Below are 11,679 nucleotides of genomic sequence, written 5' to 3'. Positions count from 1 at the left end.
GTGGTTCTGTTGGTCCATGTAGTGACCTGGGCAATGGTGTTTATCCTCTGAGCCTTCCTGTGTCTGAATTTCCTGGAGAGGGGAGGACTGTAGTCCTGGCATGGAAGGATATAATGCTGGTTAACATCACTGTCTAGTGTGCACACAAGTGCACTGCTTTTGGTGTTCAGTGGGAATACAGATTGGAACTGATAGTCTGGCTTTTAGAAGTTCTGAATATGGCACTCCACTCTCATGTTTCTTAAAATTTGCTACAAATAGTTTATAAACTGGTAGAAAGATTGTGATGTGGATCATCTTTCAGCAATACATGATTAGAATGCTTCTCACTTTCTGCTACCATCACCCACAATGTTGTAATTCAGTAAAGTTTAGTTCCAAGGGACTAAAGGAGTTTCTTATCGGCAGAGAGTGTGAGTGTGTGGTGTTGGGTAGAATCCACATCTTGTGCCGTAATGGATGTGGCAGGAATTAGATTATAAATTATTCTTCTATGTTGCTTTGGGATTTGGCATCAATGGGGCTGGGTTTACCTGAAACCACAAGGGGGCCTAAGGGGCTGCAGAGCCATAGCAGGAGATCACCTCCATTTGCAGAGAGAGCTCTAGAGCATGGGGCTACTGTCTTTGGAAGAACTATCAGTAGCTGGAGGGTCAGAAACAACAGTTTAAGGGTCACTTTGAGATAATTTTGTGAAACTTGTGAAGTCAGTGTTTATTTCATTTCTATGCACATTGAATCATTGGTAGCTGGGTAAAATTGATCAAGATCACACTTTTACTGGCTAAGTCTCCTTTGTTTTTGTTTTTGTTTTTTTAATTTAAAAATTGACTATATTTTCCTGCCTTTATTGTTGGCCTTTTCTCTCCATTCCCCTTATTCTTTCACAAATATTGTACACATTCTTGATTGTTATATCTTTGTAGTAAGTATAGAAGTCATATTATGTCAATCTGTGTACTATTTTTTTTAAATGTTTCCACTCTGCATGTAGTTTTGGAATCAGCTTTTCTGTTATAAATTGTTGGGCATTGTCATTGGTTTCTATTTGTTCTACAGATTTACCATACACAACAATATAATTTTGAAGCATCATGTTCCCAAGGATCATTTCTTTACTTCTTTATTTAGTTAGGTTTTGGTGTTCTTGTTGTTGGTAATTTGTGCCAGATCTTTGGTTGATTAGATAAAAGGTATTGTGGGTCTTGGCAGGTGGCTCAGCACATATTCTTTTGGGGATGACCTGAGTTCAGATACCAATACTCAAGTTTGGAGGCTCATAACTATCTACGCGTTCAGATCCAAGGGATCTAACAGCCTCTTTTTTTGTGTGTCACCTGTATACATATGGAAGACATTCTCTCTCATGCACAAACATGCAAAAAATAGCAATAAACCTGTTTTCAAAAGTGCTGTGACTTAAAAGCAATTAGAGCAAACAAGTTGTCTTAGATATGTAATACAGATCATACACTGATTCTTCAAAAATCTGTTATCTTACATTTTGTTTAAAAAAGTTTTCATTTCCTTACTCTGATGCAGACTTACAGGCAATCATCAGTCATAAGAAACAAAGTGGTGTCTAAGTGACCCTAACAGACTTCCTTCTCTTTCCTATAAGAGAATAAGATCCTGTTTTAAGTAGTCAAAACCATTTTTCTTTAAAGTTAAAACATCAGAATGCTTCCAGTGAATCTCTCCAATTTTTGTGGAACACCCTCTTTACCCAACACCCTTTCTGTTATTGATAAAGAAGAGAACCAGAGTGTGTATAGAATGAGTAATGACCAGTATTTTTTTTTTTTTGGATTTTGAATTTTGATTAGAATCTTTTCATTCTTGTTTAAGGACCATAATGTATATTTGTTGGTCGTCTTTGTGTCTTGTTTTGTCAGTGGTACCCCATCCATGTTGTTGATTTTGTTAATTGTAACCTAATTATATTGTTGATTTTCTGGGAAATGTTGGACTTTACCAATTTTGTATTGAGAAAATTACTTATGTTAAAAGTTCCTGGAGTTTTTGTTGGTTTGGCAACTTTCTATGGAGAGACAGTTTTCGTTTTCTCTTCTTGATCTTAGAGGCTTGTATCTCCTCATTTCTTGACATATTTATGTTTTCCAGTTGTTTCCATCTTCACGTTTATGTTTTTGATGCTTAACTGATTGATATGGTTAATATATTGGTTTTTTTTAATCTTTTCATATATTATTATTGTCTCTTTGTCTTAATTAGCTTCAGCTGTCAACATGATGTAGCCTACACTCATCTGAGGGCACATCAATAGAGGCTATGCCCAGATCAGCATCACTAGTTACTGTGTTTCTGCAAAATTATGTTGCTTGATGATTGGTGTGGAAGGCTCTTCAACTAAGGTTGTAATACCGGAAACAAGTGGGCCTGAGATGGATAAGACCAGGCAAGAAAGAAGGCCAGGAAACAATATTTCCCTATGGTTTTCACCTTTAGTTCCTAGCTTGAGTTTCTATGCTAAGCTCCCACAATTGTGGGTTGTGATCTGCAAATACCAGCCAAATAAACCTGTTCATTACCTGAGATGCTTTTGGTTAGAGAGTCTAATCATAGCAAGAAAGAACATATGGTACACCAAAAGTGATTGTGTTGCCATGTAAAACGTGGGAATGTTGTTTTTTGGAGGAATGTGGAAGATATTAGGATGTTAGATGGCAAAAGCCATAGAAAGCTGCACACAGAGCTTAATCAGCTATTCTTGTGGGACTAGGAATATGGAAGTGTTGAAAGTAATGCAGACAGTGGAGCTTAGGGTCATAGGATTTCAGTGGGAAATAGACTCCATGAAAAACGTGGCTGGAGGGCATGTGTATAATGTTTTGTCCCCAAATAATTCCAATTTTTCTCCACTCCCTGAAAAATTGAGTAAGGCAGAATTAAAAAGGAATTGGCTGATTTCTTGGGCAAAGTATTGATTCTGTTGGGTGTTTATTACTGATGACTCATTCAGGTCTGCTGTGGAAAAGAAACAAGTGGTGCAGAAAGAAATGAAGTCAGTTTTGTAGAGGAAAACAGCACTGGGTAGTTTCACATGGCAGTCCTGTGGTGAAGCAGAGGCTGAAAATTTCAAGATGTTTAGCACCGTTGAAGAGAAGGTCCCTCTTGGCATTTGAAGGCTAGAAAGGTACCATAAGGGTAAGACTCCATCCATCTCAGCCCTCAGTTTATTCAAGGAATAGGCAACTTGATTTCTAATCCCAAGAAGCAACTTCATCCAGAACCTGCTGCAACTCTGGTACAAGGTTGGTAGCATCCAACACAACTTAGAAGCTATATTGGGGGGTAGGGGTGGGAATAACCTGCATCATACTGGCCTGGAAACAAGAAAGATGCAACATTTATAGATCATAGATCCTTCCTCTGTGATTTTATTTCAGTACTATTGCACGCATCATGTTTGGCAGAGTCAGAACCCAGTGAGGAGACTGTGAGAGTTCATTGCATGAAGCTGTGAAGATGAAGGCAGTGTTATATTTTGAGATGATAGGATGTTGAAATACCCAAATCATGAGATATCTGCCATGTAGAGCTGCATACAGGGAGTGGAAATAGCAAAGGAGAGAAATGTATGAACATTTTCAAGGATAGAGTATATAGAAGCCCTTGGAGAATGAAGCCCTACTTATCTGAGACAGAGCTACAGGATTTGTTGTTTGCCCTGCTGAATTTTATGTTTGCCTCGGTCCAATCTTCCCTCACTGTGTCCACATTCCTTTTTTTTCTTTTTTAAAAATTTATTCTTCTCACACACAATACATCCCTATTTCAATTTCCCCTCCCTCCTCTTTTCCCAGTCCTCTTCCCTGCTCCCCTCTCCACCAGATCCCCTTCTCTGTACATTTCCCTTCAGAATAGAGCAGATATCCCAGGGATAACAACACAACCCTGCATAGCAAGTTACAATAAAACTAGGCACAAACCCTCATATCAAGGGTGGATGAGGCAAATCCAATAGGAGGAAAAGGGTCCCAAGAGCAGGCAAAAGAGTCAGAGACACCCCCCCCCACTCCCACTGTTAGGAGTCCCACAAAAACACCAAGTAACACAAGCATAACATATATGCAGAGGACTTGGTGCTGACCCCTGCAGGTTCTGTGATTGCTGTGTCAGTTTCTGTGAGCCCCATTGAAACCTGCTTAGGTGATTCTGTGGGCTGTATTTTTATGCCCTTTAAGTCAGGAAAACTTTCAACTGTGAATTTGTTTGATAATTTTTTCTGAGCTGATTTGTTCTTCTACTTCGATTATTCTTAGTTTTGGTCTTTTCATGGTTTTCCAGATTTCCTGGATGTTATATTTCAGAGAAATTGTAGATTTAATATTTTTTATCAGTTTATCAATTTCTTCTGTCATATCTTCAAAGCATAAAATTCTCTGTTCCATGAATTGTATTCTTTTGGTGAAGCTTGCCTCTTCAGGTCCTGTTCAGTTCCCTAGATTTTCATATCCAGAATTCCTTCAGTTTGTATTTTTTAAAACTGAAAAATTCTATTTCCATTTTCATGTCTTGAACAGATTCATTCATTTCCTTCAACTGTTTGTTTGCTTGCCTTAAGGGATTTCTTAATTTTCTCTAATATTTCATTTTGCCTTCCCCTGCTTTCCATAAGGGATTTATTCACTTTTCACTTTAAGACTTCTATCATCTTCATAAGGTTGGTCTTAAGGTCTTTTACTTGTGCTTCCACTGTGTTGGAATATTCAGGCCTTGCTCTGGTAGGATAGCTGGAATCTGGTGGTGACATTTTGCTCTGGCTGTTGTTGATTGTGTTCTTATGCTGGTGTCCAGGTATCTGAGTTTGCGGTGATTTTTTTTGGGGGGAGTGGGGGGGGTCTAGGTGCCGATTTCTCAGTTTAACCTTTTTGAATGAGAGTTTTGTTCCTTGGTGTCTATTTGCTCTGGTCTTCTGGTCTGTGTGTCCTATGGTTGAACATGGGTTCTCACCCCAAGTTGGGGGATGTAGGTCTGGCATTAGGTGTGGCCTTTGTTCCAGCATGGGGTATCTGCCAAAGTTCTGGCCTGAAACAAGAGAAGAGGGGAGGGAGCTTGGGGATTGTGTTGAGGGAACACTGAGAGAGTCGGGGGAAGGGCTGTGGGCAGATGGAATTCAAGCAGATGGTGTGTCCTTTGTTTGAGCAAGGGGTCTCCACCTAAGTTGGAGGCTACATCACAGAGATGAGGAAGGAAGTGGGATTGGGGATAGCGTTGGGGTTATTGAAAGAATGGAGGAGTTCCATAGGTGAGCAGCCTATGTGGAATTCTGATTACTGGCATGGTCTTTGGTCCCCCAGGGAATCTTCACCTCAGTTTGCCTACGTGGTCTTCCAGCTGGTGTGGCCTGCACTTGAACAGATGATATCCATCCAATTTTGGAGTGGGGACATGGATTTGGGGGTAACAGCTGTAGAGTTGGTGGGAGATTGAGTCTGTGAGGATGTAAGGTATGTGGAAGTTTATGGGCTGGTGCCCTGCTTACCTACTGGTGTGACATGCACATGAGCAGAGGATATCTGTCTCAGGTGGAGGCTGGAACATGGTCATATTCTTCTTTTCAGAATGAGAATATATCCTATGCCATTGTACGTTGGAAATTCTTAATTTATTTTTTGATTTTACAAGATGTGACAGTCAAGAGATTGTCCTGAGTGTCAGAAGAGACTTGGGACATTTGCACTGTTCGGGCTATTACAGATTATGAGGATCATTGAAATTAGACTAAATGCATTTTCATTTTTTTCTTACTTATTTATGTTGATTCTTCTCTCATACAATATATCCTGACAGCAGCCTCCTCTTCCACCACACCTTCTAGCTACCCCTTCCAATCCCCATTCCCCCAGATACTGTTTCCCTTCAGAGAAAAGCAGGCCTCCCAGGGATATCAACCAAACACATCATAACAAGGTACAATAAGACTAGACACAAACCCTTATATCAAGGCAAAATGAGGTAACCAAATAAGGAGGAAAAGGGTCTCAAGAGCAGGCAAAAAGTCAGAGACACCATGACTCCAACAGTTACGAGTCCCACAAACACCTCAAGCTAAACAACCATAGCACATATGCAGAGGACCTGGCACAGAGCCTTGCAGGCTGCATGATTGCTACTTCAGTTTCTCTGAGCCCCTATGAGCCCTGCTTAGTTGATTCTGTGGGCCATGTTCTAGTTTCCTTAACCCCTCTGGCTCCTGCAATCCTCACCCTTCCCTTCCACAGGATTCCTAGAGCTCAAGCTAATATGTGGGTAGGGAATCTCTGCATGTGTTCCCATCAGCTGACAGAAGAAGCCTCTCTGATGACAATTGGGCTAGGCACCAATATATGATTACAGCAGAAAATATTTACAAATCATTTCACTTTTTCTCCCTTGGTGAGTTGTATTTGGTTCTCCCCTAGTTCTCTGAGCCATTTTAGTTCCCCTTCCTTGCCTTCCAGGCAGTGTTAGCATGGGCTTCCTCTCACAGCTTGGGCTTCAATTAGACCAGTCATTGGTTGGCCATTACAGAAGCTTGAACCACCATTGCCCCACATGTCTTGCAGGCAGGACAAAGGTTTGTGGTTGGCTTGGTGTCACAGTCCCACTGTTGGTATCTTTATGTGGTTACAGACATTGGCTGGTTGAGCCTCCATATTCTTGATTGCTAGGAGTCCTCAAGAGGGTCATCCTTCTTGGTTTCAGGAAGTTTGCACTCACTGTTTCCACTCCCCCCCCCCCCCCCGCACTGAAAGCTCCCCTATTCCAGCCATCTATCCCCTTCTTCTCTCCCTCTGTCCCTTCCTTTCTCACCTGATCCTTTCTGTTCCCCCAACCTTCCTCCAGAACACCCACAAAATATATACTATTTCCTCTTCCCAGGGAGAGCCATGCACATCTCCTAGAGACATTCTTGTTACTTAGCATTTTTGCATGGGATACGTGGTTATCTCTTATTGGTGGTTTTGCTAGTAGCCCTGTCCAATAGCACATCACTCTGGACCAAGAACAGCAGAAGCCACAATCTGAGCTGCTGGGAATGACTTCTATCATTTATCCGTGTTGTGTTCACTCACATCATGAAACTGATATGCCTGACAGGTGTTCACGGAGGCCAGAGGAGAGAATTCAGTCTCCTGAAACTGGAGTTATAGGCGGTTTTGAGCCACAGTGTGGGTCCTGGGAACCAAGCCCAAGTCCTCTGTACGAGCAGCAGGTGGTCTTAACTATGGAGCCTTCTCTCTAGGTACTGTTTGTTTTTGCGGGTAACATTTAAACTTGGTTTAGCTTTCTCTTAGATTCAGGACATTCCTTATTTATAAGCTCTAACCAAAACTTGTTATGATTTAAAAGGGGGAAAAAAATTGCCTAAATTCCTGGGAGAATCCATGGAATATTTTAAGACACCAGAATACAAATTCAAGTTCTCCCCATTTCTGAGAAGCTTGTACCTTGAAGCCAAACAATATAACATGAGGGAATTAATAAATCCCCATGATTTGAAACAAATGTGTTCTCTTCACTGGAAGACAGGAAGTTTCTGTTTTAAATAAGTGAAACAAGAAAGTTCTGTCGATAATCACAAAAGTGCCCTGCCCCCTCACCCTGGGGCTGACAATGCAGGTAGCCTCTGTAAGTTTATGATGGAACACAGCAAAGTCAGAGTTCTAACCCCCAGGACTCTAGGCTATTTCTAAAAAGACCTTAAGAAGCATGTAGACAGGATGCATTTGATGCTACCTTGCTACTTCCTGGGGCTTGTTCCCAAAGACGTTTGGATTTTACTGAACCCGTGTGTGTCAGATCAATTTCAGGCCCCACCCACCAACCCAAACCTTGGTGCCAAACATAGCAGGATGGAAAGTAAGCAGGAAGAAGCTTCTTGCCTGGTGGGGACCTGAAAGCATCACTTAGGACTCCATTTTCAAAATATTACAGCCCTGTGGCTACCGGTGAGTCTTATTCTGCAGCCTGGGGCCATGGGATGTCGTATGCGCATGCCATTATAATCATGTGAACTGTTCTGTGAAACAGGGAGCCAGCACAGGCACAAAGCACGTGGCATGTGGAGGAAGGTAATCCAAGGAGCAGCGGACTCGAGCACATAGCTATTTATGCTTTCCTGACTCTACGTACGTCATAGGGGGTTAAACCTCTTTGGGCCATTTGAGAAATGTGAAACAGTAACACAGCAGGTAGTGTCTAACTCTGGGCCGGTTTCTCACTGGGAACCATAAGAAACTGCCGGAGTTCATCCTGCTCATCTGAAATTGGGCTGACAACCTCTGGCTCGCCTGCCCTATGAGATGTGAGCATTCTTCATAGGCAGCCTCTCATTGGTCCTCCTGAGAACGAACTCTTCTGTTTCTGGTGCTCCATAAACACCATGTAAGAGGAAGTATTCCAGCATGCCCGGCTTCCCAACCCTTGCCCATGCTTTTTGATACTCCCCTGAACACACACACACTTTTCTGGACAGTTTCTACTCGGCTCTTCATTGACACAGCCCTTCCTCCCTATAGTTGTCCGTCATTACCCCAGTTCTAATCCAGAATTTTCCTCCAAACATGCCACAAATCCCACAGCACTAGATATGCCACAGTGGTGTCCTTCTCTTCTACTCCATACTACTGGAGAGCAAGATGGAATTCTTCTGTGCTTGTCTCCAGAATCTTAGACCTGTGGGTGTAGTCAGCAGTGGATGATCAAGGGTCTGGGACTGTGTTACGTGCTTTCTATGTCTTCTGTATATTGTCTCAACTTACTCTTTTTTTTTTTTTTTTTTTTTTTTAGGTTTTTTGAGACAGGGTTTCTCTGTGTAGCTTTGCGCCTTTCCTGGATCTTGCTCTGTAGACCAGGCTGGCCTCGAACTCACAGAGATCCACCTGCCTCTGCCTCCCGAGTGCTGGGATTAAAGGCATGTGCCACCACCCCTCAGCCTCAACTTACTCTTTAAATAACTGTATTGGGCTAGTGTGATTATTATCTCCAGTTTGAGAAGTGGTCCATGGATAACAGAAACAGAATGGCAAAGGATGCAGAGACATGTTCTTTACCCCTTACCCAAAGTCAAAGCTACGTATAGTGACCAACATATGTTGGCAAATGGGGGAAATGAAGGTTCAAATTTATAAATGCATTGAACTCTGCGATCCTGTCATCCAATAATCAGACTGGATATCAAGCATAAAACCTACCCACACTTGCTTTTTAGGCCTCACCTCTTAACGTTCATTAATAGTCCTTGAGCCCCTTGTATCACATTCATCTGGCCGCCATCAGCTTTTCCGATTATTTTCCCCCTGCAGCGGTCTAGGACAGCGGAGGGAAATCCCATTTCATGTACCATGGGTCTCACCACTTCCAGGGAAAGTCTGAGTTGGAATATCACTTTCCCACTGGCATATGCATTGACATGCTGTATGCATAATCCTGCCTGAAAAACCACTACAACATTTTACGTGTCTTTTAATTTATCTCCCTCTTGCAAAGAGACAGCAAGCTGCTCAGGGGCAGAGACTACATCTGACGTTGTCTCCATTCACACGTCTAGCTTAATTAAACCTGACACGAAAGGCTCAAAAGAAAAGGCTAGCCATGTGAGTGAACAGGAAATGCTCATCATATACAGGGAAGAAGCATTCACTGAATGTCTTCCAGTCGGTCCTTCAGAGGCCAGACTCTCTTTAGTCATCACATGGTTGAGATGGAGTATTTAGAGGGTATCTTTCTTACTCTTCCCTGCATTCCAATGTCTCCTGCCTATTAGAGGAGAAACAGGTTGTATTCGTTACTTTTGGTTGCTATGACCAATGCTGTAGCCAAAAGCAACCCAGGGAGGAAAGAGTCCCCTTGGAGATTACGGTTCATCCTTGAGTGATGCTGCCAGTACTCAAAGCGGAAACCTGGAGGTGGGCGTTGGTGCAGAGGACATACAGAGTGCTGCTTAGCTTATGCAACCCTTGACCACCTGCCCAGGGATGTCACCACCCAGAGTGGGTTGGGCCCTCCCACATTAACCATTAATCAAGCAAATGCCCCATGAACCAGTCTAGTGGAGGTAATTCATCAACTGTGTTTCCCTCTTCCCAAGTGAACTCCCGTTTGCGTCGAGTTGACAAAAACTCACCAGCACACAGGCAAAGAGGTGTGACATCGTTGCTGATGGGAGGTGGAAAGAACAGAAGAAACCAAGGCAGAATCACCTGTTCTTCTACGGCTACTCAGTTGTTCAGCACAAGAACACTGATGGAAAGGTATCGGGTGTAGGAACAATACAGCATCTCCTTGAACATTTGCCTCTCGGGAGCCAGAGGAATGGTCATCCTGACCCACATGCTCCCAGACCTCCCCAAGGTGCTGAAAATAGCCCTGGCTATAAAAGAAACATTCTTTACAAAGATGAAAATAACCCTAGTATAGAATATAAGTAATAATTCAATCACTTCTAATTTATAATAAATATCATGGTATTCCAAAGATCAACCATAATATACCGAGAATATGTCAGACAACTTACCCCCTCCTACTGACCGCAAATGCTCTGCTAAGACATCTGTGAGAAAGGGCAACAAGGAAGAAGGACAGAATAACAGAAGCCTGCAGGAAGCTGCTGGGGTTGGGGTGAGCACTGTCAGTGGAAGGAGAATCACACACAGAGCTGAGACTTTGAACCCAAATTTCCCAGAGTTCAGTTTCACACGGATAGGGCTCTGTTCTTTCAGCTCCCTGCTGTACCATACACGCCTGCGTCCATGAAGCATGTCAGACTAGGGCACAGGGAGAAATCTATCACCAAGTTTTCTCATGGCCAGGGACAGTCAGCAGAAGCAAGGAGGCTGATTTTCAGTGTCCTCTTTGGTGACACATCCAGGTTGAACTGGCTTGAGTTTCTCACTCTGGGAATTTTAAGTAATCGAAAATCTAGCATATTAAATAATTACAACTTACAGTTGGGACCACACAGCAAGACCTGCCACTTCTATTTGCTATTACAAGAATGGCCCACCAGCATAGACCCACAATGGTACAAGAGAAATCAAGGATGTGGCAGGGTAGTTCATTAACAATGTTGGGGTCAAAAACCACCCCTGATGTATGGGCTAGGTACAGCACGGTTCTCAGACCATTTCTTCAAATGATGCAGTAAAAGAGAAAACTATTCACACTAAGGAGGCTGACACTTGGTCATACCAGACTGTGGTGGATGGAATGAAGATGGCTCCCATAGGCTCATAGGGAGTGGAACTATTAGGTGTGGCCTTTTGGAGTAGGTGTGGCCTTGTTGGAGGAAGTGTATCACTGGAGGTGGACTTTGAGGTTTCAGAAGCTCAAGCCAGGCTCAACAGCTCACTCTCTCTTCTTGATGTCTATGGATCCAGATGTAGAACTTTCAGCTACCTCTCCAGAATCATGTCTGCCTGCATGCAGCAATGCTTCCTACCATGACAATAATGAACTAGACCTCTGAACTGTAAGCCAGCCCCCATTTAAATGTTGTCCTTCATAAGAGTTGCCGTGGTCATGGTGTCTCTTCACAGTAATAGAAATCCTAGCTAAGACACAGATCTTACTGCTCACTACTGTGATCTGAGGAATATCACTCATCTTCTCTCTGCCTTAGACATGATATTTTGAGAGTACTATTTGAAACATTATAGAAACATACTGTAG

This window comes from Onychomys torridus, chromosome 21 (assembly GCF_903995425.1).
Source record: "Onychomys torridus chromosome 21, mOncTor1.1, whole genome shotgun sequence".
Classification (NCBI taxonomy): Eukaryota; Metazoa; Chordata; class Mammalia; order Rodentia; family Cricetidae; genus Onychomys; species Onychomys torridus.
This window is presented reverse-complemented; position numbering follows the sequence as displayed.